The sequence below is a fragment of the Amblyomma americanum genome, chromosome 9 (assembly GCF_052857255.1).
Source record: "Amblyomma americanum isolate KBUSLIRL-KWMA chromosome 9, ASM5285725v1, whole genome shotgun sequence".
NCBI lineage: Eukaryota > Metazoa > Arthropoda > Arachnida > Ixodida > Ixodidae > Amblyomma > Amblyomma americanum.
Genome location: NC_135505.1, coordinates 9,267,787 through 9,294,826, shown reverse-complemented (window position 1 = coordinate 9,294,826; position 27,040 = coordinate 9,267,787). Strand labels below are relative to the sequence as shown.

At 43.7% G+C, this 27,040-nt stretch overlaps 1 long non-coding RNA gene across 1 annotated transcript in view; it reads right to left on the bottom strand.

The window, feature by feature from the left end:
- Nucleotides 1-25,485, bottom strand: part of LOC144105161 (uncharacterized) — a 52,387-nt gene extending 26,902 nt beyond the window's left edge. The window contains exons 1-2 of the long non-coding RNA XR_013308714.1: nt 25,399-25,485; nt 23,981-24,128 (exon numbers count right to left, since the gene is read on the bottom strand). This is a non-coding gene — a long non-coding RNA (uncharacterized LOC144105161). The remainder of the gene's footprint in view (nt 1-23,980; nt 24,129-25,398) is intronic.
- Between the last annotated feature and the right edge of the window lie 1,555 nt (nt 25,486-27,040).

Below are 27,040 nucleotides of genomic sequence, written 5' to 3'. Positions count from 1 at the left end.
AATGGCGGTACCGGTTTATCATTCCTACAGCCCTGCATAATTTTGAGGAAAGATAGTTAACATGACCATTCCATGACATATGTTCCGAAAAATCACCCCAAGTGATTTAACACATTTTACTATTTCTACTACATACGGTCCCAAAACAACGGTCTTCGGAACATCAACTGATGAGCCACGAGCCCGAAATAGCACGCATTTCGTTTTCGATTCGTTCAGAACCCATTAATTGTTTTTGCACCAATCTTTCAAATTACAACAAAAAGCCCGTGCTTTACTTTCAATTTCTGCCATGTCCTCCCCAGAGAAAAAAACGGTACAATCGTCCGCGTAAATAATGAACTCGCATTCTTTGTCTAGTTTTACGATGTCGTTTATGTAGTATAGAAACAAAATGGGCCCAAGGATACTTCCTTGAGGAACCCCTGATTCTATACGTCTGAGCCGCGATTTGTGATTACTTATGTCAGTGAATTGTAATCGGCCTTCAAGATATGAGTGCATCAGTTTTTGAGCGGTTCCTCTAAACCCATATCTTTCAAGTTTATCCAGCAAAATTGTGTGATTCACGCAGTCGAAGGCCTTACTAAAATCTATATATAGTCCAAGAACTATTAATTTATCTTAAAACTTCTTTAATATCATTTCTTTTTGCGCCAACAACGCTATTTCTGTTGTACGGTTCTTTCTAAAGCCAAATTGGTATCTGGTTATGAGTTGGTGTTTCTGGGAAAAGTTATCAATGCGTATTTTGATCGCCTTCTCAAGGCACTTAGAGAAAACTGGTAGTATCGAAACTGGCCGGTAGTTGCCAAAAGTATTTTTGTCACCATGTTTGTGGATTGCGATTAACCTTGCGATTTGCATATTATTGGGAAAAATACCTGTGGAAAATGAGCAGTTGTAGATGTGGGCTAGTACAGGGGCAATTATATCAATGACGTGTTTACCCGGTCTTATTTCAATGTAGTTAGCATCGCGACTGTGGCTGTTTTTAAGGGCGTGAAAAAGGGAAGTAACCTCAGAGGCGCATGTAGGCTGGAGAAAAATAGACTGTAGTAAAGGTGAAATGCACAATGCCGCTTCAGGAGAAGGATTTGAGCTGCCTATTTCGATGAAGTCATTGAATTTATTTGCAAGGCTTGCGCCAGTGACTTCTGTACCATTCAATACAATGCAGGCATTGTTGGTAATTGCCTTTTGCCTATTTAGAACCTTATTAGGTTTTTCCACATCATATCACTGTTGTGATGGCAGCAATTCTCAAATATTTGTTTGTAGTAATTTTCTCTTGAATTTTTTATAGATTTATTTAATTTGTTCCTAAAGACTTTGTATTCGCGTAACTTCTGCTCATCACGAGAGTGTATGAAAGTTTGATACATTTTATTTTTGACACGAATGAGTTTTAGGAGGATCCTGGTAATCCATGGTTTACGCGACTTTTTATGTACACGGTGTGTTTTTATCGGGAAAGATGCGTAATAGTGTTTTTTAAACATATTTAAAAATGCATCATATGATTCGTTGGCGTCCCTAATGGAGAATATTACGCTCCAATTTTCAGATGAAATGTTTTGTCTGAAAGTTTCCATCGTCTGATAAGATACTTCGCGGTGCGTGACTTCAGGCTTCGTGTGTCTCTGATATGACAAATGCTGTTTCGAGAGTAAAATGATAGGTAAATGGTCACTGATGTCAGAGCTAAGGACGTTAGTTATGATGGAATCGTCGGATGCATTTGTAATAAACATGCCAATCAAGGAACATGTCGCGGGTGTAACACGAGTGGGAGCTGCTATACAGTTGCGATAGTTATGGCACTCTAAAACCATTGACAGCTCTCTAGCAGCGTTTGAAGTTTTCAAAATGTCAATATTTAGATCACCGCCGATAGTCAGTACATATCCATTCATATTTGCAAAAGACAGTACGTCGACCAAGAAATTTAGAAAAGCCGCCACATTTCCGTGGGGTGTCTGTACAGAACAGCGAGCATATTCTTTCCCTTCAGGATGCACAACATTTCGTAATCGATATTCACTGTACTATATCACGATACGATATTAAAACCGGGGTTTAATGTGTGTATAGCAACCCCGCCTCCTCTACTCTCTTTTCTGTTCAAGAAGAAATAATTGTAGTCGGGTAACACTAAATGTTCTGTGTCATCACTATCCCAGGTTTCCGTGAACATCAGTACGTCGAACTTTGTGCCACATGATTCCAACAGGAGCAGTATGTCATCCCATTTTGGTCGGACAGATCTAGCGTTTAGATGAAATATTTTGAAGCACTTGACGGCTTGGTTATTTTGAACTGTTTTTTGGAGATCTTCTGGAAGAATCGCCATGACTAAGCAACTAAAGCTTATACAAAAGCTTACGACGAAAGCTCAGAGACGTCATTGATAGCACATATCTTGTCGAGGTCGCTCTCATGTTTGATTGAAATCACCGCTGTCGTTTCATTGTGACGGGCAAAGATTTGTTTCAAAAGAGCGCTCGTGTCGTGCCGTGCCTCTTCCTCCATTCCTTGTTGTCTTGCGCTACCTTTCACCATGAATCAATACAACTCGCCGAACTTTCAACCTTACTACAATCATTTAAGGTCACTCTGGCTTGCTCATGGTGAGCGTAGTCGACTGGCGCTGCCACCATGGCGTTGTGCCTTGTGTATCTGATTGCATCTACGAGAACGGGTTCTTTTTTGCTAGCGATGCACCTTTCCAGCGCGCTTGCCACCCTCCTGCTTCAGTGCAGTTGTGGGTGCATGTCCTTTGGGTTGGGTAGTACTGCGTAGGTTGATCTGATGTCATCCGCTATGTCGTCGGTCTCTTGGATTTTTGTGTGGCTGTCAGGATAGCCTGGGTAAAGTACTGCAAGTGATCGCATGAAGAAGTTCTTTTTGAGGGATAAGCAGTGTTTCCTGATGCTCTAGATGTGTGTTGGAAAGACCGAGGACCGTTAATTTAGTAGAGTTGAAATCTGGGTCAGTTGGTTCATGTTCTTCACAAAAAAACAGTCAAAAGACGGAACACAGCGAAGAGACGAGGCACACACGACTGGTTAATTTACGCGTACATGTTCGCAGAGGTACACCCAGCGCCGTCTACATGGCTCCTCGACACCTTGTGATCTACAGATTTGTTACGGCAGGCTGTACGTGGCTCTACTATCGACTAGAGCTTGTATCATTATTACTTTGTGCGGGCGTGGAACAGGCATGGCAGAAGCAGTGCCACTCATGTTTTTCTTGCTGTTTCTGCAGGCACATCACACCTCTGCTTTGAGAAAGTGTTTCTGCAGTGTTGTGGCATGCGCATCCCCTTCACTTTCACCCTTTTGGAATGGGGCATGCGTCGACAGATCGTGGAGCGGAACATCGTCATCTCCTGACGTGGACGATTCGACAGACATCGCCGCTGACTTCGACAGATGTGCCGTGACGGTCTATGAAACTGGTGCAGTAATCGCCTTATCGACAGCCTACAAATACTTGGATCTGTCAGTAATGCAGAGGGGCGTTTAACCGACCTGCTAGAAGTGTTACCGTTTGTTTTTCTTGCTGCTTTTGCAGGTGAGTAATTTAGACTTGCAATGTTCTCGAATGCATTTTGTTTTGCCGGTTCCACCCCAAGTGTTATTTTCATCAAAGTAAGTTGCTGGGCGAGTTGGTCTCGATATTCCATGACTACAGCGGAACGAACGAGACGTAGAAGGAGGACACAGGCAGGGAAGCAACAGAGCGCTGAAAAAAACTCGTTTTTTTTTTCAGCGCTGTGTTGCGTTCCTGCCTGTGGCCTTCTTCTACGTCCCGCTCGTGGCGCTGTAGTCATGGGTTCTTTTCACGCATTAGAACACACTCGCAGCTCAAGGATAATTCGCTACGTCGCTTTCGATCGTTGCGCCGTGTTTCATTTTATCTGTTCCAGTTACTTCTATGTGGCGACGTCGAGCTTAATCCTGGTCCGCGAACCGCAGAAACTTTGCAGAAGCTCTCAGATGATCAGGATATGATTAAGGCCAAGCTGTATGCAATGGAACTGTTCCAAATTGAAAGTAGACGTGTAATGCATGATTTCAGCAGCCGTATCACGTCAATAGAGTCAAGACTATCAAGTCTTGACCAGATGAACTGCGCAGTTGAATAATGCAAAATAGGATGTGGAAAACAGCAGCGGATGTTGGGTTCAGTAATGGTGAAGGTTGACCGTCCTGACAATGGAAGGAGGCGTTGCAAGTTGCTTTTTTTTGGCATATAAGATATGTAACCTAGTGAGTCGAATTGAGATTCTGGAGAATGTGTAAGTGATGCGTGCAAATCCAAATTAGGAATCTAATCAGTAAAAACTGTGCTCAAAGACTGGGGAAATTCAAATCTGACAGCACTGTCCTTTAATAGCGAGTTTTGCCTCCTTCACTGAGAAGCAGAAGAATTTAAAGAGTGCTTATAAATAAATGGTAGCAATGTCAGCATCTTGGAGGACTTTTCTACCCAAGGACGTAAAAAACGAAATCACTTGCAGCAACACAGCAAAGTGGGCGAGTTGGTACTGCGTCTTAAGGTATGAAACAGCGCAACTAACACGAAGGACCAGAAAAAGAAAAAGAAGAAACGCGTGTCCGCGTGTCCGCGGAAGCAGCGCGTGTTCGTGTTTCTCTTTTTCTGGTCCTTCGTGTTAATTGCGCTGTTTCGTACCTTAAGATAAAAAAGAAATCACCTATGGAAGTTTGCGAAGTCCCGAGAAAAGAGTGGAGACAAAATCAGTCTCAGGTACGACACGCTCGTTATAAACAGCGAAAAGTACTTGTATGATCTTAATTCAAGTGGGGTAGTACCGGTAGCAGAGATCAGCACTGGCTCAACGAATGAGGTAGTACCGGTCACGTGACAAAATCGCAGTAATGCAACGGTGATTTCCTTTCGTGTAATTCACTGCCGCAGCGTTAAAAACACGGTTGATGAATTCGCAATACTAGTTGTTATGGTTAAGCTGTCCGTCATTCTTGGTAATGAATAATGGTTAGCAGCTGAAGTTGCTGCAGTGAAGTATTTCTAGACTTCTTTAAATGTAAGAGAAACGACCGAAACCTGTATGGGGGAAGTGTATTTATTCTTGATGATAATAGAATTTCTTCTTATCAGATAAATGCAAATGTCGACGAAGGTTAAGTTGTGTGGTGTAGAATGAGCCTTAATGATAACAAAGTTCTTACTGTGGCGTGTTCTTTCTATCACCCGCCTGATTCATCCGTTGATGCGCTTACGCAGTTGGCAGCGGCAGTTGACGCGGTGCACATTGACTTCACGGTTGTTGGAGGTGATTTCAATTTGCCTGGTATTGATTGCAGTCATCAACCTCATTTCCTCTCTTCTGCGGGCCGGTCCAGGAAAGAACTGATGTTTGAATGTTTTGCATTGCGCCAAACTGTTCGGGAGGCGACACGTTTAAATCATATAACATTTGTTTCTCAGGAATCAATTAGAATTTGTCCGTTCTGCTCAGGCACTGCCTGGAATAAGCGATCACAGTACTGTGCTTTGCGAAATGAATGTTGAACACTTAAGGAGCAATAGAACTGTAAACAGACGAGTATATAACTTAAAAAAAGCCCAACGGTTTTTTGAAACATATGCCGAGAGCTCTAGTGTAATGGAACTATGGTCCATATTTAAGGAAAAGCCGTTTGATCTGCGGCAGCGCTTTCTTCCTTCATAGATATGAACGAAAAGAAGTAAAAGCAAACCTTTGTTTTCTCGGGAGGTTCGTAGTCTTACACGCAAAAGGCAACGAGCTTATAGTACATTCAAACGTAAGCCAACGTGTGAAAAATGGTTGAAGTTACAAGAAATCACGGAGAGATTGAACAGTGCAGTGACAGCAGCGAAATATTAATTCAGCGTGTAAGTGAAGTCGAAACTAAAAGATAACCCGAAATAATTTTGAGAGCATGTAAAGAGATATGAAAAAAAAAACGCTGTAGCTATACCACCACTTGTGTCTGATAACAAGTCTCTTTGTGATGAGGCAGAAAAAGCTGAGCTTTTTAATGACTATTCTTTGTTTTCAGCTCTGAAATCGATCATGATGATATGAATACCTTGACTTTCCAAGCAGGGACCAGTGTTATGGATGACGTTGTCATCAGCACGAATCGTATACAGTCTTTTTTGCAGAATCTGAAGGTTGCTAAGGCTGGGTGTCCTAATGACTTGCGAGACGAATTCTATAAACTTTGTGCTCAGTCATTTGCAGATTATTTTCGAAAAACCACTTGACGAATCTCGTCTTCCAGATGAGTGCAAAATTCCAAGCACTGCGCCAATTAAGCAATCTGGTCCTCGTGACATTGTGTCAAATTATAGGCCAGTTTCATTGAATTCTGTTGGGTGCAAAACACTTCAGCATATTTTGTATACCAGTATTGTATCACATATGGACATACATTCATTGTTTAATCCTCGTCAGCATGGTACTCGTAAGAGCCTGTCCTGTACTACGCAGTTGATTCAATTCGCGGAAGATCTGGCGGGGCACTCGACAAGCGGCTGGTTGCGGACAGTGTTTTCGGATTTTATAAAAAGCGTCTGACACTGTTAAGCACTGTTAAATCATTACGAAAAATGGCGCTTAGCAATATTAGCCCTCAAGTGATATCGTGGGTGAAGGATTACCTACATTTGACGTCAAAAGTATGTAATTGGGAGTGGCGCTAAGCCTTAAACGATGCAAGTTGGCTACGGTGTTCCTCAAGGATCCGTGTTGGGGCCGCTGTTGTTCTTGCTCTATGCCAATGACATCGGTGACGGAATAGGGTCTCAAATGTGGTTATTTGCGGAAGATTACGTTTTTTATGGAGCAGTAACTTGTGATCGCGATGTTGAAACGTATCATGAAGACCTGCATAGAATCTCGGAGCGGCGCGTTGAATGAAATATGAAGTTGAATTTGTCTAAGAAAGTTTACATGAACTTTAAGAAAAGAGAAGCCTTGACGTGCACTCATGTGTTATTAACAATAGGCTGTTGGAACAGGTATTCGAATTTAAATATTTAGGTGTGTATTTCACTGCTAATTTGAACTAGCGCCGTCATGTCGATTATGTACTGCCAAAGCATGTAAAACGATAAGATTCCTTCGCCGAAATGCAAGCACTTTCCCGATGTCATGCCGGGAAATTGTTTACAAGAGGTATGTGAGATCGACTTTGAAATATGCATGTACGGTTTGGGATCCGCGTACTGCTCCACGTAAAGATCAGTTGGAGAGTGCGCCTCTCGTTTTGTGACGGACGTACGTGGGTCTCAGTTCAGTGCATCGCATACGAAAGAAGAACTCAAGAAGTCGTCACTTGCGAAATGAAATCACGTTTTGAAGCTTTTTCATTCTATTTATTATTGAGCTATTCGTGTTGAACGAGAGAGGTATTTGCAACAGCCTTATTAGAAATCTAAACGTGTTAACCATGATTTTAAAATTAGAGAAATTGTGACAAAAACTGAATTTTTTAGGATGTCTTTTTTTCCTAAAAACATTAGAGAGTAGAATAAGCTGCCTAGTGACGTCGTAGGGCCTGTATCAAGTGGTGCTTTCTTTTCTATGTTGTAAATTGATGTGCATGTCTAGCACTTTGTGCATTTCTTTTGTCTTTTTCTGCTGCTTATACTTTTTACTCTGCCTATGAGCAAGATTTCATAATTTGTGTACTTTATGTACTTCTTATTGTGTCCCCCCCCGCACCCCACTGTAATGCCTTGGCGGTGTGGGTTGTTATAATTTATTTATTTACTTATTTATTTATTTATTTATGACATACTGCAGGCCGTGAGGCCCAAGCAGTAGTGGATTACAGAAACAGATCACAAATTGAGAAATAATACCAAAATGCAAACAGAACACGAGCAGCGCGAAATAACATGAAAAGACACAAACAAGCTAACTAAACAAGTTTAAAAAGTTAACAATGGTCACTTATTAGGTCAAAAGATCACAGACATAAAGCTGGTAAGCTGTTCCAACCACTGATGGTTTGCAGAAAGAAAGAGTGCTCAAATAATTTAGTCTTTGCAAAGTACGGGGTCAGAGAAAAGCGGTGGGAGTGTCGAGTTCGTCTGGTGTTCTGTAGTATAAGATACGGTGAAGAATTTATTCCAAGTTAAGGGTTAAATAACAAAAATAACAACTTCGACCGAAGAAACTTGCGCCGGGACTGTAGGGTTGATATGAAATTCGACTTCATTAATGCAGAAACTGAAGCATTTCGATTTTATTGCGAAAACATTAATCGCATAGCTTTCCTTTGGATCCGCTCAAGCGCTTCTATGTTAGTGACAGTATATGGATCCCATACAATGCACGCATATTCCAATTCAGTCCTTATAAATGTTTCGTATGCCAGTCTCTTAATCTGAAGTGGTGTATCCTTTAGTTTATGGCGCAACAAACAAAGTTTTCGTAAGGCAGAAGAGCAAGTGTTAGAAACGTGAATGTTTCAGCTGAAGTTGATTGTTAATGTAACACAGAGATATTTATATTCTATTCCTTGAGTAATTTCTCCTGAACCCAAAAAAAGAGCATATGAATGGACTAAGTTTTCTTGTAATACGTAGTAGGACAGGCTTTTCAAAGTTAAGTTTCACGCCCCATCGATTACACCATGCGTGGATATTATTAAGGGTATGTTTAGTCTTCAGCTGACCGGATCACATTGAACATAATACAGTCAGCAGCATACATGCAAATGTGTACAGGTTCATCAACCACATCTAAAATATAGTTGCAACATATCAAAAACGGCAGCGGCTCAGCACACTGCCCTGAGGGACACCAGATGTGACCGGAGGAGCACAAGAATCATCTCCGTTATTAGTTACGTGCTGTTTGCATTGTGCTAAATACATTGATACCCAAACAATAACAAAATCTGGCAGTCCTATCAGTTCAAGTTTCTCAATTAATTTATTATGGGGTACTAGGTCGAAAGCCTTGCTAAAATCCAAGAAAATTAAGTCTACCTGGCCGGCGCTATCCACGACGGAAGCAAGAAAGTGAAATATGGCGACTAACTGAGTAATCGTAGAAAACCCTTTCATAAAGCCATAATGGTGTAGCGACAGAAAGTTATTTTCTTGAAGAAATTTTGAAATGAGGTTAGCCACGATGTGCTCCATGAACGTGCAAGAGCATAATGTAGATATGGGGCAGCAGTCGGATAAAGAAAGTGGGTCACCCTTCTTCAGTACGGGCACCACATGCGCAGTCTTCCAATGGTCAGGTACGGACGGAGTTCTAATGGAAGCTTGAAATATAACTACAAGGAATTTGCTCAGCGTTTCAGCGAAACGGGGCAGGAATGCGCCTGGTATACCATCAGGTCTCAGTGAAGATTTAACTTTAAAGTCTGAGCAGCATGCTAACCACTCCTTCATGCGAAATCAAATCAGTGACATTCGGGAAATGTGACGGGAATGTTGAAAATGAAGGTGCAGCGGGCGTGGAGAAAAAACTGAAAATATGGGTTGAAGTGTTGTGCAATAACCTTGGGATGAGTGACTACTGCATCGTTATTAGATATTTCTTGCACATGCCTGTTGCTTTCCTTCATAAAGTTCCAGAAGCCTTGAGGATCCTCAGAAATGATGTTCGGGGCAGTAGTGCTAAAATAAAAGACTTTGCATGTGTAATGGCGTCGGAAAGAGCTGCGCGAGCTTTGCTGAAAGCATGTGATGCTGTTCTTTCCTTGCGTACGCGTTTGGCCTTCCGTTTTAAATTTATTATATGCCTGGTCCATCTATGGCGTATGTTTGGTCGTTTTCTCTATTTGTCAGGTACACAATTACTCAAACAAAAGTTGCATAAATTCTTAAATATGTTCCAAAGAACAGCAACAGCGTCATCATCAGAGAAGTCAGCAAACTGAGAATCTAATGGAATGAACGGCGGCGCAAACAAGAACACTAACAAGAAAGAGGCACCTCATGCGTGTCCTTGTTTGCGCCGCCATTCATTTCATCATGCACCGACTCGCCCCTCATGCCGTTATTCTAAGCATCTAAGTATCTGAAATGGCATCATCCTCGGTACGCTCAAAATCTTTCACTTTTTTGACCACTGGATCTTTCTTTACAGATTTAGAAGCAAGTGCTAGGAAAACAGGTACAATTTTATGATTGGATAAGCCGGAATCGACAGACACTTGATAATCATGAAAAGCGCAATAAATAAAAACTAAATCAAGAATAGAACTAGAAGAATTGCCTACAAGTGTAGGCTTACTGACAATATGTACGAGATTATCCTCAAACATTATATTAAACATAGTATTGGAATCAATTGCAGAGTCGGCACTGGAAAGCAAACGGTCCCAGTCAATGCATGGAAAGTTGAAGTCCCCAACCACTATCATCATATATTTGCTATAATGCGCCATATGATCCCTTATTTTTATGAGATCACGCGTCGACTCTTGTGGCCTGTACACTGCATACTAATACCCCTGCCACACGGCAAATCTAATGTCATTCCCATCGAATGACATTTGTTCGACTTACTGTCATTTATTCTGCGTGCTGCTACACGGCCAAAAGTAATGCCATTTGCAAATGATAGCGATTGCGATGGAGAAAAAGTGCAGCATAAAAACATTTCGATCTATGCTTCAATATGTTTCGAAAAGTATTGTTTTGCGAATGGAAACCGATTTCAAAATTTTAATCCTCGTTTCAATAACGCGCTGATCACTGCTATCCACCAGGAGTCTAAGCCAAGCCAAAGTTCAGCCAGCGGCGGCAGACACTTTGATTAGAGCGTAAGTCTCCGACTCTGTCCACTGAGCTCGGTTTTTTGCTCCGCCCTCGGCCATCGCGGATCCAGCAAGAATAAATAACAAAACTCCGAGCGCACAACTACCGCAGCAATTGACTCAGCCAGCACTCCGGACTCCGGCAACACAACGCACGCGCCTGCCGCTGGCTCATGGGCTGGCTACGGCTGGCTTTGGGCCACGCTACACAAAAAAGCCAAAAAACATGCCTGCTCGTCCATTCCGGTTGGCTGGTAGCGAGAGTGACAGTTTTATTTTTTTCTGGTGCTATTCGGTATTATTATATAAATAAATGAACGACCACAGAATTAAACGGGCGTTGAAATATTATAATGCTTGTGTCGCGTTTGAAATTTATGTTCGGTGCATATTCTCACCAAGTCTCTGGTGTCGAGGGAACACATTAGCTCGGAGTTTGCTGGCGAATGAGTTCCCCAAACTCATTCGATACCTAATGTCGTTTTCATCGAATGTCATTATATTTTCTCGTGTGGCAGCAAACTAATGTCGTTTTGAACGAATGTCATTCGATGGAAATGACATTAAATTTGCCGTGTGGCAGGGGTATAAGAGGACATGCCTAAATTCCTTCACCTTTTGGTATCAACATTCTACGTCACCTAGGTCTGGAAGAAGAACGGTTTCTATGTCCGATTTGATTACTACAGCTACTCCACCGCCCCTGGTGGGCCTGCCTTCGCGATAAATTTTGAAAGATGGAGGAACAAAATCGTCGTTGTTGACTTCACTGTGCAACCAAGTTTCAGTAATGACGGTGATGTGTGGGTCATAGGATAAAAGAACCCCTTCAAGTTGGCTAGTCTTACATACAACACTCCGGGAATTTATGTTAAGAAGCCTAAGATGCTTATCCTGAATGTGTGATGTGGAAGGTGCTTTGGGGGGTGAGGGGGGGGGGGTTGAAATTATCTGCCGTTCTTGTTTTGTCCCGTCCCGGATAAATATATCGCTGTCGATGTCCAGCTTTTCATAAATAAATAAACATCCTTGAAAACACGTCTTCTCTTGCCTACTCAAGTGATCATCCGAGTCACTTGGGCGGTACATTTGGCGAGGAGTCTGAGCGTGTGATCCCCTAAGGGGTTAGATTGTAGCCGCATGCCCAAGATCTTTAGTGTCACTGCTTTAGGAATCTCCTGTCTGTCGAGCTGAACGTTTAGTCCGAGGTTCTTTTTGTATGTACGTGAATAAATGCGTACGGCTTCGAAATTTTCTCGTGAGCTGGAGAGATCGAATTTCCTGGCGTACTGGCTAATGCAGATCACGGCTTCTTGGAGTTGCTCGTTTTTTCTTTTGCCCCGGGGATCCCTCGTTTGACCGCACCGTGATATCGTCGGCGTACACGGCACGACGAATACCTTTCACGCGGTCGAGACTTTCAGGGAGCTCTGACAATGCTATGTTGAAGAGGAGGTTTGCTTTTGTTTAGGGGGGTTTAACGTCTCAAAGCGGCTCAGGCTATAAGGGACGCGGTAGTGGAGGGCTCCAGAAATTTCGACCACCTGGGCTTCTTTAACGGTCACTTACATCGCACAGTACACGGGCTTCTAATGTTTCGCCTATATCGAAGTTCGACCGCAGCGGCCGGGATCGAGCCCGCGTCTTTCGGGTCAGCAGCCGAGCGCCGTAACCACTGAGCCACCGCGGCGACCTAAGAGGGGAAGGGAGATAACTAAGCTTTGCGGTGTGCCTTTATTGGGCATTGCCAGCCTGTCCGACTGCTTTTCTCCTCCTCCGATGGTTGCTGACTGCACTGTTAGGAAGGCTCTAATATAGTCGTGGATCTTCTTGGAGCTGCCTAGCCGGCTTATACCCGTCAGGACCCCGTCACGGCGACGTTGTGAAAGGCTGCTTTGAAATCGATGGCTGGGACGATATTTTCGTCAAAGTTCTTGCGCGAAATATACTTTTAAATAGTTAGATTTTGGGCTAGTTGGATACCTGACAAGTATACATATATATTTAGCGCAACTAGGACAGGAACGCAGAGAACGAAATGCAAACACGAGCGCTATCTACATCCCTGTGATCTTGAAAGAAAAGAACAATGTAAATTGAATTCTTTACCAGGAAGGGGTCACTTATATCGAGGACACTCTAAACGTTTAAAAGCAGTTTACTAACACAGTGCTGCCACGTGCCATCTTCGCTCACAATGCTACGAAATGGAAAATCCAGTTTGTATCTTAACGCTAAAGAAAACATGCAACACACCAGTTTCACTGACAGTTATATCTCTTGCAAGCCTTTGAAGATCTAAACGCTTACAAAACTCGGCTTCTTTAGCCTTAATTCTATTTTGCCCTTTTTCACACAAGTGAAGTTCTTGTTAACGGCCAGCGTAACTTTTTCATTGTACATAGACCTTGGCAAGGCCACAAAGCCGCCCATCTTATCTGCCTGCAAAAGGCAGAAAGAGGTAATTTTGCTTAAAGAATTTTACCATCTTTTGCAAAACATCCTCAGCACCATCAGGTCCAGTCTCGTTTACATTCTTGGCAATACAGACTAGTCCTTCCAAGAGACACCGTATCTGGCCTTCCTGAGGAGCCTTCTTTGCTATCCTCCGATTCAAGGCTGTGAGCTCGTGGGGAGGAACGGAAAGCTCCAGCCTGAACTCGGGACCCTTCTCAAAAAGGCTTGATATGTTGGTAGGAATGGAAGCACCACCCACGACAATTAGGCCTCCCCTTCGATGTTCAGGCTTCTTCGGCTTCCCCAAGCCTCCAGAAATCCATCGTAGGTAGTGCTTCCAGTGTAGCTTCAAGGTTCAAGGAGAAGAATCTCCTTTCTGCCAACCATTCTGGTCACTTAGCAAAGGTGGAAATCTTCAACCAGTCAAAGTATAAACGCACTTGCCGCCACAGTTCAGATCTTATAATTTTCAACACTCGTTTCGCATGTCCCCTCTATGGTGAAATAGGACCTAACAGGACACTTACTTCCAGCGGTGTAATGCGATTCCTCAGGCAGAATCCAAGATACCTTGCACGGCCAGTCGCTGAAACGATGTTAGTCATGAGAAGATTTATAATTAATACTTTTACTCTATACTGCGTTTATACTGCGACTGGCTGAAGGTATCCACCTTTGCTCAGCGCCAAGAATGGTTAGCAGGAACGAAATTCTTCCCCCTGATACGTGAAGCTGCACGCTTGACAGAATTATGGTGGAACCACAACCTTCGATGGATTTTCGAAGGCTTGGGGAAGCCGAAAAAGCCTGAACACCGAAGGGGAAGCCTAATTGTAGTGGGTGGTGCTTCCATTCCTACCAACATATCAAGCCTTCTTGAGAAGGGTCCCAAGTTCGGGCCGGAACCTTCCGCTGCTCCCCACGAGCTCACTACCTTGAATCGGAGGATAGCGAAGAAGGCTCCTCAGGAAGACTAGGAACGGTGTCTCATGGAAGGTCTAGACTGCGTTGCCAAGAATGTAAAAGAGACTGCACCTGATGGTACTGAGGATCGTTTGCAGAATCTACTGAAATTCTTTAAGCAAAATGACCTCTTTCACTCTTTTGCAGGCAGATAAGATGGGCGGCTTTGTTGCTTTGACAAGGTCCATGCACGATGAAAAAGCTACGTTGGCCGTTAACAAGAACTTCACTCGTTTTAAAGAAGGGCAAACTGGAATTAAGACTAAAGCAGTCTAGTTTTGCAAGCCTTTAGATATTCAGAGGCTCGCAAGCGATATTAGTGTCAGTGAAAGTGGTGCATTCCATGTTTTCTTTCGCGTTAAGACATATAAACTGAATTTTTCATTTCGTACCATTGTGAATGAAGGTGACACGTTGCGACACTGTGTTAGTAAATTCCTTTTAAAAGTTTTGAATGCCCACGAGTTTCGAATGAGTGCCATAGTCTTGAATGAGTGGACATGGCGGCACCGCCGTGTCAATGTCGCCTGACGTTCCGCTGTTCACGTTGGTTTTTTGCGCGTGCCTAAGCTTCCTTGCTGCATCTCGAAAATAATCAAAAGAGCAATAGCCACGAATTGTCTTAATTCAACTTTGGAAAAATCATGCCCGCATCAAATGTTTGAAAGCGTTGAAATGCAAACGGAGCGATTGCTCCTGTCCGGCTTTCCTCCAGATTTATTGTGAGCTGTGACGTTCCTGGTATGTGCTACGAGGTTCCGAGTTCGACGGCGCGGCGTAGACGGAGACCCAGATGACAGCGGCATCATCAATTACCCAGCCATGCTCTTTAAGAGTGACGACCAGAACGAAGGGGTTTAAGCCCAACCGGACCCAACCGGACCCGCCGCCGCCGCCGCGGGGAAACGGGCTTTATCCTCCCCAGTTGGCGTGGTGGTTCCAGGGTAGGCCTCCCGAGCACATTCCAGGACAAGGGACCACTTTCCCGGCCGGTGACCCGCGGGAACTGTCAGCGGGCCAGAGCACGCCTTACCACAGCCGACGCTATGCGCTACCTCGAAGACAACCTTCTTTCCCTCGGACTCAACACGTGAGGGGGGCGAGACCATAAGTGCGGTGGTATGTTTGTGCGCTCAAGTGAAAGCCCTAGCCCCCCTCCTTCCCCTCCGCCGTGGGCGTCCTCACCCTAGGGAGTGTGGAGAAGAGGATATAAAAATCGACAAGCAGTACGGAAGAGGGACGCTCAGGACGACATCGTTCGACAAGAGGGCCTTCAGCGCCGAAGCCCGACGGCGTGCAGCTTCTGCCAGCAACCGCTCGAGCCTAACTCCGGAGCCACTCCATCGCCCCCATGAAGTCGTCGGCACGTAAGCTCGGACGCCCCAGCCTCTGAATCTTAATCATGTATAATTATTGAATATATCTGTTTGTTTAAACTGAGCCATACGGTGTCTCTTTGCCTCTCCGTCCCGTGTGGACCTGCGCATTATGGGGGTCATCACACTGGTGTCAGAAGTGGGGTCTCAAAAGCAAATGTCCTCTGAATGCTGCGACATTCATGACTTCAAAATTGTAATCAAAAGGGAAGCACGGTTTTTTGGACGAGATAAGGAGAGGCTTGGGTGCTGAGTTTTATGTTTATCTGTAAAAGAAGATCAGTGCTGCCCCTGGAGACGCCAGTTATGACAGCGGAGGCATATGGTGTTGTGCAGTGGTGTTGAGTGCAGCGAAAAGTGTTTTGTCGGACGCACTGTGCGAGGCGATTCATAAGGACAAGGGGAGCTGCATGGACTCAAATGTTCGGAGAACATTCTTCTGGAGGGTGAGCGAGTGTGACGTTCCTGGTATGTGCTACGAGGTTCCGAGTTCGACGGCGCGGCGTAGACGGAGACCCAGATGACAGCGGCATCATCAATTACCCAGCCATGCTCTTTGAGAGTGACGACCAGAACGAAGGGGTTTAAGCCCAACCGGACCCAACCGGACCCGCCGCCGCCGCCGCGGGGAAACAGGCTTTATCCTCCCCAATTGGCGTGGCGGTTCCAGGGGAGGCCTCCCGAGCACATTCCAGGACAAGGGACCACTTTCCCGGCCGGTGACCCGCGGGAACTGTCAGCGGGCCAAAGCGCGCCTTACCTTGAGGAGCGAGTGTCAGTTGATGGATGGAGAGCGGAGGCCGGTGACCCGCGGGAACTGTCAGCGGGCCAGAGCACGCCTTACCACAGCCGACGCTATGCGCTACCTCGAAGACAACCTTCTTTCCCTCGGACTCAACACGTGAGGGGGGCGAGACTATAAGTGCGGTGGTATATTTGTGCACCCAAGTGAAAGCCCTAGCCCCCCTCCTTCCCCTCCGGCGTGGGCGTCCTCACCCTAGGGAGTGTGGAGAAGAGGATATAAAAATCGACAAGCAGTACGGAAGAGGGACGCTCAGGACGACATCGTTCGACAAGAGGGCCTTCAGCGCCGAAGCCCGACGGCGTGCAGCTTCTGCCAGCAACCGCTCGAGCCCAACTCCGGAGCCACTCCATCGCCCCCATGAAGTCGTCGGCACGTAAGCTCGGACGCCCCAGCCTCTGAATCTTAATCATGTATAATTATTGAATATATCCGTTTGTTTAAACTGAGCCATACGGTGTCTCTTTGCCTCTCCGTCCCGTGTGGACCTGCGCATTATGGGGGTCATCACAGAGCTGTTGCAGAGACGCTGCTACACAAAGAAAAAGCGCATGAAAAAGAGAGATATGCAAGATCAGAGGCTGCAAACTGAAGTAATTCCATACCTTCACAGAGTTTCTCATAATCTTAAGAAAGTTGCAAGCAGATACGATGTTAACGTGCTCTTCTCCGTCCCAAGCAAGCTATCAAAAGTTTGTCCAATGATGGTTAGTAAGAAGAAGCCGATTTGCACTATAAACCACCAACTCGGTTTCGCCCGTCGCACTACTAAGGTAGTGTACAGCATTCCGCTCACTTGCAATAGAGTGTACATTGGTCAAACGGGGCGCTGTTTTAATGAGAGAGCTGGGGAGCATTACAATCTGGTGAAAGAAGGAAAAAGTGGTCATCTTGCTATCCACTGTCGGAATTGTAAGTGTAAACCCATATTTGGGGAAAATAAATTTCTTGGGCGTGGAAAGGATCGGATGGAAAGAGAGATTATTGAATACGTTATAAGAGGATTCTGGTGTGGCCTAGTAGGTGCATACTTTCTACGACACAGATAGACACAGCGCAACGGAACGAGCACGAGAAGAAACACGGAACACAGGACGGGCGCTGACTACCAACTTTTATTGCGTCATAAAAACCAGCTCAATTTATACCTTTCACATGGACCACTGATACACTATCAGCCAGTGGAAACTGCGAAATAGTGCCTCATACTCTGGCGATCATTACACAGTGAAAAGGCACTCATGACACGTGCAAACAGTAACATGCAAAAACATTACTAAAGTAATAACAAGCGGACCACAGATAAAAGAGAATCGTGCTTGTGCCTCTGCCATTAACATCGGCGGTGCCGGGGGCAGTAACCAGTAAAAGAAACGCGATGATCACAGGTGAAATGGCGATGAAAAGGGGGTGTAATATCAGGGTATGAATAAAAAAAAACTATGGCAATAGGCACAGTCAGGATGCTAAAGGTGAAAACGACAAATGTAACCGACGCCAACAAATAACACGGAAAACGTTAAAATCGTACATAAAACGAACACCGGAGAAACATTTAGGACGTTAAAAACACCATTAAAGCCTTTAAAAAACATAAAGGTGAAACGATCCGCGTATGGCCAACAAGCAACACGGCAAAATAACTAAGACCAAATAAAAAACAATGAGGTGAGGTGCGAAAAAACCGTTTGCCAGGATGTCTAGGTGTGGTTAAAACGCAAGAACCGCGCCCGTTCTAAGAAGGGTCTTTCTTTCTCAAATAGACAGACTTAAGGGCTGCTGATGCACGTGTCCCCAGCCTTTTCAATCAAACATCCCTTAATAACCTCCCTCTCTATTTTACTGCTTGCTGTTGCCAGAAACATAGTGGCGGATAACATATGCCGACATTCGTGGCGGGGTTGATTACAATGAGCTGCCATGTGGCTCCCAGACTTGTTTTTTACGTTGAGGAGGTGTTCATTTGCTCTGTCATTGAAACAGCGTCCGGTCTGGCCGATTACTTTACCGCACATGAGGTGGATGCGATAAACTACACCGGAGCGACATTCGGTGTACTGTTTCGAATGCTTAACGGTGCAGGTCGCCTGTTTTCTCCGCTTAACCGTCGGGCATATCTTAGCCAACTTACACGGGGCAGAAAAAACAACGTTAACATGATACCTTGCTGCAACCTTTTTGACATTGTGCGACAGTTTGTGGATGTATGGAATGACGACGAAACGTTTCTTTTCTCTGCTTCGCCTAGCTTTACTATCTGGAGTAAGGCTTCGCACAGGCCTGATAAAAGGAAAGGTGAGTAGCCAGCCAAAAGAAGGCGTTGAACCTGGTTGTCGAAGCTAGAATCAGCCATGTGTTCACAACTCTTTGCTAGTGCCGCATTAAGTGCACCAGTTACGACTGCCCGCTTGACAAGTATAGAATGCGCACTGTCGAAGGGGAGCAAACCTTTCTTCGACCCAACGTTACAGGACCAAGACACACGCTCGCCACTAAAAACCAGCATCAGATCTAGAAATTGGATCCTGTTCTCTTTTGGTATTTCCCACGTGAGGTTCATTCATCCAGACGAGGCTTTGAACACCCCGACGATATCCTTTACGGCTTCAGGCATGTGGACGACCGCTGCACTATCTAACACAAGTAGGATATCGTCCACATAACGGTAGATCTTGATGATGTGCTTGTCATGCAGATGTTCTTGAACAGTCCTATCCATGGCGGTCAAGTAAGTATCTGAGAGCACTGGGGCGATGGGCGAACCAATACATATTCCTGATTTTTGTATCAGGAATTGGTCATTGTAGGACACTACTGTGGACTGCAGGTAAAACTCAAGTAGGCTGATGGACTTGTCTTGGGTTATTCCGGTTTATTCCGAAAGCTGACGACGCCGATCTCGTCTATTCTTCAGTACTTGATCATCAGTACTTGATCTTATTTTAATCTCCAGTGCTTTAACAACATATTTGAACGCATGCCTTGTTGATGAAGAGTTATCCGACCATAAAATGGTTATTTTGTCCTTGAACATGTCCTCGTACTACATGCACAAGGAATCGAGCATCCAAAATTCTCAACACTGAAGCGCTGGCAGACGGCGTACGAAGGCAGGACGAGACACGCAGTGCGCACTGTGTCTCTCGTCATCCCTTCGTCCGTCGTCTGCCAGCGCTTCAGTGATCAGAATCTCAAACCCGCCCAGCAGCACGCAGCGCACTCCGTTCAAGTTTATTCCAGAAAAAGTCAAAAAGTGCAAAAGAAAGAGTCCATGAATTACAAGGGAGATACTTCATGTCAAACGGAGGATTAAAAGGAAACGGAATGCTTGTTGTCGAGACCCGAGTGTTCAGAACAAGACTTCACTTCATAGCGTGAGGCTAGACCTGAATCGTCTTGTTAAGTAATCCAAGGAGAGATTCTTTAATGTAACACTGAAAAAGTTTCTTCGTGAATCACCTAGCAAGTTTTGGAGACATGTAAACCCCACAAAGAAACAACATAAAGCTGAGGTTGAACGATATACTTAAGTAACTGCTGAAAATTTCAATTTCTTTTTTTTTCCTCCGTGTTCACCAACGATGATGGCACACTTCCATATTTTATGGCTCCCCTGGTCACCCTCCAGTCTCTGACCTTCTGATCAACGAAGAAGGAGTCCTGAACCTTCTGCCCGATAACAAAAAGAAATCCACCGGCTTCTACAACATCCCGAATGAGCTTCAATATAGTGGGTCACTAGCTCCAACTTAGCATATCTTGCTGTAATCTTTCAACCTTAGCTTACCCAAGGAACATTTTGTACAGCCTGGAAACAAGCCAAAATAATTGCGGTTCAGAAAAGTGGGAGCACATCAGACGTAGGTATATTCAGGCCCATTTCTCTTACCAGCACCTGCTTGAGCCCATAGTGTGTAATCATTTCTCAAATTATCAGGAAACTTTCAACTTATTATCACAAGTGCAACATGGTTTTCGTAAGAGGCTGTCTACAATAACACAGCTTGTTCAGACAGTTCATGATCTTTCACAAACAATAAATAGCCGAGGACAGAGGGGCATAATATTCTTAGACTTCGCCAAAGCGTTTGATAAAGTATCACATCCTTAACTCTTGCTAAACATGAATGCAATATTTCGAAATCCTAATTTTACTAAGCAGTTTACATCCTGCCTTCAGTTTCGAGAGCAGTATGTTGAAATAAATAAAATTAAATACAAGTCTAAACCTGTTATGTCTGGATAACCTCAAGGCACTGTTTTGGGGCCTCTGTTATTTCTAATATTTATTAATGATTTGCATTCTGATATAACTGTCTCAATAAGATTGTTCGCAGAAGACTGCGTCACATATATTAGGGCTGAATCTTTACGTGACCAGCTAGGCGTTAAAAACAATTTACAAAAAAATTCTGAACTGGTGCAATGAATGGCAAATGTCACTGAACCCAGTAAAATCAGTCTGTATGGCTATCACTAGGAAGAAGGTGCCCCTGAGCTATAATTACAGTATCGTTCCACACGGACTAAAAGGGGTTACAGAATATAAATATTTAGGGCTAATGTTCACTCCGGATTTCAGGTGGAACACGCACATCAATGAAGTATGTAGCAAGGCAAATAAAGTTCTGTGGGGACTGAGGCGCGGACTGTATAATGCTACTCCTGAAGCGAAAATCATAGCCTAGAAGATGCTAAAAATGGCAATCATTGAGTATTCTAAAATAATATGCGACCCACTAAGCGACATAATTTGGACGGCATTCAACGACTGGCTTCAAGATTCATATTTAATAAATACCAGAGCGTGCACTCCCCTACTGCACTATGCAGGCGTGCAAACCTCTCCCTCTTAGAAGTAGGAAAGAAGTTTAACTGATTAAAACTTTCATTTCTAATTATTCATAGCCAGGTTAACAAACAAACAAACAAACATATAAGTGACCTCTTCCTCGTAAATAATTGAACTGACATTGTTCGTTTCTTTCAAGATCACAGTGATGTAGATAGCGCTGGTGTTTTTGTTTCGTTGTTTGTGTTCCTGTCCTGTTTGCGCTAAAAATATGTATACTTTGTCTTGCGCGAGTTAGACAATCACTGCCCACATACAAACAAGGTTTTGTACTGAAGGTAGGTGTGTGATAGCTTTTCAGAGCGCCTGCAGTTTTTCGGTGAAAAGTTTGATGTCTTTGCTTAAATTTTATCTTGGCTGAACTTCTTTGTCTTTTAACAGTCATGTCCTCGTTCAGCGTCTAGGTATTTGCAATGGTACGTGTGTGGCGCTTGTACTGGCTCGGATCTTCCTGGCCGGCATTTACCGTGTCCTCGTCCGGCTTTTGGATGATGGGACAACTTTAAAGTTTTAGACGTCTAGACAAGTATTTGATTTTTTCCGAGATCAACCCGATGTGACACACACTGTAACCACGGAAGGGGTTTTATCGGCTGCTCGACGACGTGGGAAGGGTCTAACCTTTACTCACGAATTACCAGGCCATGAAAGCTGCAGTTTTTAAGTATTAACCTGGCTTTAACACAGGATCACGTATGCTGAATGTGCTCGCCTCATGCTCAAACGGACTTGTTGCCATGTCGGTCGGCACATTCTGAAACTGTGAATGTGTCCATCCGAGCGCACTGATAGCAGGGCGCCTTGCCTAAGTCTTGCGCCTACCCGGTGCCTCAAAGTCTGAATAATCAGGTAAATCGAATAACGAAGGCTGGATATATAATTTCGGTCACTGTGGCTCTGGCAGACAAGCTGCTACAGAAACTAAAAGCCAGAATTTGCCTGGATAGCGGGCCGTTCTAAAGAAATAAGTCCAGCCGTGCTGCCCTATGTTCATAAGGTTACCTACAATTTGAATGTGGCGAATCGCAACAGTGCGCCGGTTGCGTTTTGCACCCCGTGCACGTTTGCCTCAAAGCGCTTTCAGATCATGCCCGAAGGGAAGAGTATGGCGGACAGCCTGAAACGCGATGTAGCGCCTTTCGTTAGCTGCCTGACGGACGTTGTGTTGTATGGAGTCCCCCTAACGTGTGGAAGGCTATACATCGTTCAGGCAGGCCGACTTCTAAATGAGCGATTAAGAGAACGCCAGCTTTCGTTGAAGTCAAGAAGTAGGTCATATTTGCTCCTTCACTTCGGCGCACGCCCGGCAGGAACAAACGTTTTGAGGAGAATCCGTCACCAGGTGGCCGGTGAGCTTGCGGAGGCGTCTTTATTAAGAAAGAAAAGAAATAACTCTCTGTCAACTGTCAATCAACTTATGTACATGGAAAGCAGGTTTTTGGACTGAGCACTGTCATTGATATGAATGTTTTAAGATATAAAAGATGAGTCTTCTTCTGCATAAGAATCTGTGGCGAGTCTACGCTTGTTGTGTACCCCTCTCGTCCTTGTTTCTAAGTGCAAAGTATCCTTTGATGATCGTGATATCAAATATGATCGATGGATTGATTGCATTATCACGTATACATTACAGACCGCAATCATGCTCCGGATGAACAGATTTTGGTCTAGGCATGGCATTTAACTGTGAGAATATCTGACAACGGCGGCAGTAGTTTCAATATGCAAACCTTCTATGCAACAAAATTTGAGAGATGTAAAAATCACAGACTACTCATGTTATAGTTACAATTTCGTGCTTTGCTGGACTATGTAGTTAAGCGAACTATACAATATTTTGCTGTTAAAAATTGCCTTCATAGGATTAGCTTTGCAACAAAATTGTCTTGAACAGGATTTTTTCATTTTACTCTAAAACCTGAGGCGCGTTTCCTTCTCTCTCGTGCTACTATCTGGTTTAACGCTTGCTTACAGGCACACATTGGCGTCATAGTTTCAAAATATTCTTTTCGCCGGGCTTGTTTTTCAAATAATCGGCGTGCACAATGCAGGCAACTTACTTCCTTATTTGCACGATCAGGCTGTCAGTGCGGTCGTCCCGCTGGAAGGATGACACTGCAGTATAGGCTTGTGAAAATTATTCTCGACGTTAGGCCTCTGGCAAGAAGTTCACACACATCACTGTGCTGTGTTATCGACTAACACAGTTACAAATACATGCTGTCGAGCTGTGCGGACCGTATAGCAGATGCGAAGAATGTTGTTAATACTTTTGTGTACTGAAGAATTGAGTCCTGCAGAATATACACAGGGTGTGGTGTATATACACAGGGTGTGGTGTCGACAAATTACTGTGCAGCCTTATCGGCAGACGCAACCATTCATCTCTGTTCAGAACGACCGGCAATCTATCTTGAAGAACCGCCGCAGTGGCTCAGTGGCTATGGCGCTCGGCTGCTGCCAAGAAAGACGCGGGTTCGATTCCGGCCTCGGCGGTCGAGTTTCGATGAGGGCGCAATTCGAGAGGCCCATGTACTGTGCTAAGTCAGTGCACGTTCAAGAACCTCAATTGGTCCAAATTTCCGGAACCCTTCACTATGGCGTCCCTCATAACTTCAGTTGCTTTGGGATATTAAACACCCTAAACTAAAACCTTTTCTAGAAGCATTTTACTTGTAAAGAATCTTAGAGGAAGTGTGCTATTGTGATGCAATTTGCAACATACCTTCAACAATGCGATGTCATTCTCGACTGTGTCTCCATCGTAATTAGGATGCAGTATTTGTTCCTCCCCCTTTATTGAAGGCCCTCGCCTTGGCGTAGTCGTGTTGTAGTAAACAGCTACAGCATCAGCCTTTTTTCCTTCTACATGCCTAAAAAGCAAGCCAAAAAATTCTTCAAACTTTTCATGCGTTAACGATTATCATAATGCAACAGCAATGATTCACAATAACAAATCCATTCTTTTATAGAATATAAACCTAGAAACAAATCTAGAAACCTCAGCAAACACTCCATACTTTCGTCTTCACTTGGACTACCAGGCCTAGGGGTGCTCTGATTTTTAGAAACGTTCAAAGGTAACGCTCTGAAACGAAACTCTTTGGGGATAACAAATGCAGCAAAAGTTGAGTCAATTTTCATTGATTTTAGTGGAACGTAGAAGAACGTAAAATGGTGTAGAAAACCTGCATCCGTACGAGAGAAATAAGGCTGCAGCAGGAGACACAAAGCGCAGAGGTCAGGTCGAGTCGGAGGACGATGACGCAGTTACAAGTCATTTTGTCAAAGAATAATAAACAAATATAACACCGCTATATCCTTACAGTTATTACATCAGTTATTATCGTCACTTACAAAAGGAATACAGGGCATGTCTTAGGCAAGCAGTTGTTCTCGTTCTGTATTCACAATGCTCCAGCGCCTCATTTGCTCTAACATCAATGACGTGGAATGTGACGCTTTTCTCGTAGCCATATTGGGCGGTAACTTTTTAAAATGCAAACAGGCCACAAACCTACTCTCTTTTAAAAACTACTTACTCTGTTAGAGCCGCCACCAAGCATGTTCTTCCGGCCCGTTGCTTCAGATCATTCTGGTAAATGGCAGTTCCGACTGTCTTAGGGACACATGAAAGGAGCACTTTTTTTTTACTGCCATCAAAAAGACTCAAACTTTCTTCAACACTAGGAACGTTCCAAAGGCATATCCTTGATTTTATTTGTGGCCGTTGCGTTCAAGAATTATGTCGTTATTCTAAAATGTCAGTCAATAGACACAGCCAGCGGTTTCATCTCGGGCTTTCTTTCTCTTAAAATCTAAGTGTGCGCAAATGAACAGAGATATCGGTTCAAATTAAAGTGGTCGTTTGGTGGAAATGATTAAAAGTCCATGCCGCCCATCTAAGACCACAAGTTACATTTTACAGAAAAAATTCTTTTTGAGTCACCCAAAAATGAAGTAGCCATTTTCAGAAATGTGCTGCAAGTAGTACAATGATTTCACAGCAGCCTATATCAAGAGATTTTGTGAATTTATACTCCTGCTAAAGAATGCGACAGGAAATATTACATGCAATGAAAGTAAGTGCTATTTACAGTTGTTCCAGGTTACATACTGTAGCAATATAAAATATAAACTTACGGGTTGGAAAAGCAGTGCGCCGCCGTGACGACGTAGTTGTGAGCAATAAGACTTCCACCACAATGCTTATATTCTACATACGTAATGTTCACGGCAAACGTGCTTTTTAAGTGCACCTGGAAATGACAGCACCAGGAAATCGAAAGTTGTTGCATGTGAGAATCTCAACACGCGCATAAAAATATTCTTAACAGTACTCTATAGGGTTCTTTTGGGTACAGCACAATTGAGGAAATGGAGTAAAGAGGACATAACGCAGATATGTCGTGTGTCTTTCTTTTGCTCTGTACCCATAGAATACAGAAACCAACTCGCCCATCAAGTTGTCCATATGCTCTATGGAGTGTTTACTGCGGCTTAATACAAGCTTCTCCAAGCTTTGCAATGAGCACAGCATTTTAATTTATTTTCTTTCAAAAACCCCCAGGTATTGTTTATTTCTAACTTTATTCAATTTACACAGGCACAGAACAGTGAAAGTTCAAATGTGAGAAAAAAAATACAACAGAACTAATATTATGGGCCAAGACAAATTTTATGTGTTCCGTTTGTTCCATGCACTCCATCCTAATAAGCTACATTGAGAAGATACAGAATGTTTTACTGTTTAAAACAGCGCAAAAGGAGGGGCGCCGTAAGAGAAAAAATAAATTGTGTTTATTTCTGTCTATACATAGTGCAGTGCAATGAACCAGTGTGGTAGGAGCCGGTGAGTAAGATTATACATCCATGGAAACATACAGTGGAGTGTTCAGCATTGCCATATACTCAGATTAAACAAAAAATGTAAGGAATACCTACAAAATAAATAGAATTAATGATGCACAGGAAGACAAAAAATACACCAAGAAGACAGCAGCAAATGATTACCGTAGGGTTGCAGTCATGAATATAAATAAGAGTGTTTTCAATGGCCGTTACAAAAGTTTCTAATCACAGCTGCGAATGCTTCTATTTATTCGCCCCAAGAATCAATGATGCGAGAAAAAAAAACTATATTTCAACACGTTAACAGGGGCGTAAAAAGAAGTCAAGTTGAGTTCATGATGCCTTAAGGTTGATGTCCCTGTAGCAAAAGTGCACTGGTTGGATGTGAGCGTGACTGAGAAACTTATAATGAAAGGCCAAAATTTTAACGATTTGATGTGGTGACGTGCAGAATGTTTTGTTAGTTTCTGAGAATGAAATTCCTATGTGGATGAGGAATAGCGATCGCAACGGCAAACATAGAATGTACAGCTTCTTTTTGGTCAGCCTCCAACTTATTAATATGTAAGAGTGAGCTGTATGGAGTAATCAAGGAGATTACTCCATGACAAGTTATACGTGAAAAGCACGCCAAGATATTTATACTCGCAAACACTGCATAGGGTACAGTCATTTAACGAGTAACTAAATTTGAAAAAAGTTTATTAAAGAAAGAAAGCAAGAGCGTTTTATCGAAGTCAATACTCATCTGCCGAATGTGCACTAAGTACAAAACAAGGCAAATGAATCTTATAGGCGAACAAGATCAATATAGCGAATAATAACTTAAAGAAATGAATCACACTCATGAAAACAAAGCCCATTGTTAGACGAAATGTTGTTAAGTATATCATTTATATGTTTTAAAATGTAATAGCCCGTGGGCGGAGCCTTG